A 4,561-nucleotide genomic window follows, 5' to 3' on the forward strand; every position below is an offset into this window, starting at 1 on the left:
CGCCAGCGGCGGCCCCGCGGCAAGGCTCGCCGCAGCCGGAGGGTCGATGCGCTCAGAGCCGCGGCGGCGTGTCCCGTCCCGTCGGCATGACCCGCCGCGCCGAGGAGCAGCCGCCTTCCCGCCCGCGGGGACCCGCTCAGCAGCGCGGCGCCGCCGCCGCCATCTTGGCCGGACTGCTCCCGCGAGAGGCGCGGGGCGAGGAGAGACTTTCCCGGGCACCGCGAGAGCAGGCGGGGGGCGGGAGGCGGGACCGGGAGCCCCGGTCCCGCCCCCCATGGCTCGGCGGCCCCGGGAGGCGCAGGGGCCGGCCCCGGGCCAGGGCGGGAGCCCGCGGGCAGCCCCGCATCCCCGTGGGGAGCCGCTCCCGGCTGCCCGGGCGTATCCCCGCGCCGCCTGCGGTGTGGCGTATGGCGAGGGAAGGGCTCGGATGCCACGGCAGAAATCCGATGGATTTCCCCGGGATTGGTTCGCGGAGCGGCAGGGCGGCGGCTCCCGGGGTGTCGCGGTGCGAGGTTGGGTCCCACTCTTGTGCCAGGGGCGCGAAGCGCCGCGCAGCACTGGAATAGATGGTAGAATCATGGAATGGCACCTCAGGCTGGAAGGGACCTCCGAGATCATCTAATCCAGCCTCCCTGCCATGGGCAGGGGCGCCTCTCAACTAGACCAGGCTGCCCAAGGCTCCGTCCAACCCGGCCTTGAACACCTCCAGGGAGGGGGCATCCACAACCTCTCCGGGCAATTTATTCCAAAGTCTCACCACCCTCGTACTGAAGAATTTCTTCCTAAGATCTAATCTAAATCTGTTCTCCTTCAACTTAAACCCATCTCCCCGTGTCCTATTAGTGGACACTCTTGTAAAAAGTCCCTCCCCAGCCTTCCTGTAGGTTCCCTTCAGGAATTGGAAGGCAGCTATTAGGTGCCCCCGAAGTCTTCTCTTTCCAAGGCTGAACAATCCCAGCTCCCGCAACCTGTCCTCGTAGCAGATGTGCTCCAGCCCCTGGATCATCTTTGTGGCCCTCCTCTGAACACGCTCCAACAAATCTGTGTCTCTCTTATGGTGGGGGCACTAGAACTGGGCACAGATAGATGGGGTGAGACAGTGCCCCCTGCGTGCCAGGAGCACAGCAGCACCGCGTTCCTTCCCAGGTCACCAACGGGCGAGGGATGTCCCCTCAAACGGGCACTCTGCGTCTCCTCCAGCACTCCTTCCATGAATCCCCTGGGAGCCGAGGGAGAAACGGGCTGCTAACATCACCCCGTCCCTTCGCCATCCACCCATTTCCATCCTTCGCGGGGCTGTCTCATCCACTGGGAGAAAGGGGAACGGAAAAAACACGGCATGATACATGACTGTGGAACAAGGAGTCATCTGGAGAACACCAGGACCTGTACAAACTGACTTTCTCAAAGCACATGCAGGAAAAGGCAGCGACGAGACAGTTGTCCCGTCCTTGGCGGTGCGTTATCATCTTATAAAGTGGCTGCAGCAGGTTCAGAGCTTCCAGATTTCCCTGCAGGAGCTCCTTCTTGGGCCCTGGTGCCACAAGTATCTCCTTACCGTAGTGGAATGAATCGTTTAAAAAATGATGTGTCAAATTCCGGGTAAACAGGATTTTTTTCCTGATGCTTCCAGGGGAAACAACCTACAAGTCATCAGGAAGATTAGATCTGCTGTGATGAAAGAACCACCTTTCTGGGTGACCTCTTTCTTTACCCAATTTGCATCATCTCCTCTCATACTACGTGGCTACGAAGAATTCTAGGCAGAGGTGGGAACGATGAAACACGATTTCTGTGCCTGCTGTCTCCAGAGTGACAGCACAGCTGCTTCCTGCACAGCTATTTACAATTCTAATACGGAATTTTTAATAATTCTAAGGGTGGAAAAAAAAAAAAGTCGCCTTTGCTCTATACTCCCTTGGTCTTCCAACAAGATTTTTCTGGCTCTTGTTGTTTTTAGAGAAAATTCAAACCCATTTACAAACAGAATGTGAGAGGCTGACCCTGTTAGCAATTCCGATGTCTCTTGCCCGGTCTCCCGTGCTGCACAAGCGGCTGTTTGCCCTGGTGCCATGCTGGGAACGCATCCGGTGCGTAGCCAGTCTTGTGGAGGAGATGTACCAGCTCAGGTTTTAGCTGATGTTGGAAGCTTCACGTTGCGTTTTTAATTAGTGGAGGCCAGCTCAGAGGAGACAGAAGCATGAAGTCACTGTTTACCAGCTTATTATGGAGCTCCTTATTCGATCCAGAAATATAATGAATGCGTTTCTCCTGGGAATTGCTCTCTGAAAACTGGCGTTTGTAGTGGATCCAGATGTCCTTCCGTGCTAGGACTGTACTGCGCAATTATTACACACCTACAAATTCTTGAGAATGTTTGGTTTAGTTTCTTTTTTTACCATCTAACAACAAAACTTTGTCTTGTTTATATTCTCCATCTTCTTAAGTCACTTAAATTGCTCTCTTCCAAGGACTACGCAGTGCAGCTAAAAGCAGCAGCATCAGATCTTGTGGCAATGTGGAACTGCATTTTCTACAGTTTCTGGGCTGCAAGTCTATGGAAACTTCACTTAGGGAATTCCTCAAGTAAGAAATAAATAATGAAGGAGGAATTTCTCATTGGTGTATTCCTCTAGGAAGGACGCTGGCTCTTTTAGTATATATATGAATAGGTCAAAAAATAGAAAGGAGTAAAAGGCTAAATTTGTACAAAACCCATAGGTAGGCAGAAAATTAAAATATATTGTACATATATTGTAAATATTTACTATTTACAAGTAATTTACATACTGTAAATGTGCACCTGCATTTATTCTAGCTGTAAGTCAAACAGTAATATTTAAACTGATGAAGAGTACCTAACAGAATATTGAAAGCACCTGAGTATGGGGAAATGCGCTCTGGTTGCCTTTTTTCCTTATTCCACAAGGCAAAACAAAGACAAATGAGGTCCCGGAGGACAGTAAATGGAATTTGTCAGCTCTGGAGAAATTAACTTCTGCTTCTCCTGGGCATTCAGCATGCCTGGCTTGAGATGCTAGAGAACAATACATTTCTCAAAGTGACAAAGAACATTGAAGGAAATTAACAGGGAAAAGTAGGTAAGAAATTTTAAGACGTCATCGCCTCAATGGCTGCTGTTCAAGTGGAAGTGAAGTTATTCTCCGTTCTTTTCAGCCTGTGCTGTCCTGAAGCACTTTGCAGATTTTTATATCTCCTTATTAAAAAAGAAAAACCCACGAGATATTTCCTGAGGTTCCTCAGACTAATCCGTGGGGCCAGCGGCTGCAGAGTTCCCTCTTGTGCTCAGTGAGGTGCTCCAGCAGCTATGGACACCTATGGACATACCTACGGACAGGACAACCCCCTCCAGAAACAGCCACAAAAGACCACTGGGGGCTACACAGATAACCACAACACAAAGCTGGAGGCAGAGGAAGAAATTTTGTATGCCAAGGAAATAATTGCATTTTCCCTTTTGTCTCAGCGTGACTATCCTGAATCCATAATACAAATTCTTACAAAAAAAAAACCCGGACACTTCACGGTACAGCCTGAGATTCCCCGGGCACCTGGGGCTCGGTGCCCGGGTGTTCTGCCAGGGTGGCGGGTTCAGAGCAAAGCTTTGCCCGTGGGATTTTATGGAGCCGTTTTCCACAGGCCTACGGGAAACAGATTTGTCACCATGGGATGAAATTCCTCCATTTCAGGTTTCTACCTCGTGCTGAGGCTGAAAAACGGACCGAAGAATAACCGGTGTGTTTCTTCCACTCAGATCCAGTTTTGCCCTAAATTTACCGGGAAATGGCATGAAAATTATCTCAGACTCAGCCCGCCATGTACGAGAAGGTGTCAGCAGTAGGAAAAGACCTTTAGCGGTCCGTAACCGGGATCGGGCTGCGCGACCCCGCGGGGCCCACCGGCGCCCGCCGGGCGGGGCAGGAGGCCGCTCCCCGGGGACCGCTCGGTGGGGCCACCGGGCTCCCGGTCACCTGCCGCCAGGCGCGGCGCCCACCCCTTGCCGGCTGCCCTACGGGGTGAGCGGCTTCCCGCCGCCATGCCCCGGCTTGCCGGGCTGCCGGGAACGGCTGCTTTCGGCACCGAGCCGTGCCAGGAACGGCTGCTTTCGGCACCGAGCCGTGCGAGGGACGGTTGCTTTCGGTACCGAGCCGTGCTGACTCACTGCCCGACCTGCCCGGCGGCTGGGACAGCGCTGCCGTGGCCGCTGCAGGCACTGGCGCGGGGGAGGAGCCCGGAGCCCGGAGCCCCGAGCCCCGAGCCCCGAGCCCCGAGCCCCGAGCCCCGAGCCCCGAGCCCGCTCGCAGCAGCCGCCGCCGTCCCGGACCCGCCGCGCCGTGCCGGGTCCGGCGGCGCCCCTCGGCCCCGCCTCAGCCAATGGGGACGCGTCCCGGCCCCGCCCCGCCCCGCCTCAGCCAATGGGGGGGCGCGTCGCGGCCCCGCCCCTCCCCGCCTCAGCCAATGGGGGCGCGGCGGTGAGGCCCCGCCCGCGCCGGGCCCGCCGTGGCGGTACCGGCGGCGGCGGCGGCAGTCGGACGCGGCC

This window comes from Tauraco erythrolophus, chromosome 10, assembly GCF_009769465.1.
Source record: "Tauraco erythrolophus isolate bTauEry1 chromosome 10, bTauEry1.pri, whole genome shotgun sequence".
NCBI classification, from domain to species: domain Eukaryota; kingdom Metazoa; phylum Chordata; class Aves; order Musophagiformes; family Musophagidae; genus Tauraco; species Tauraco erythrolophus.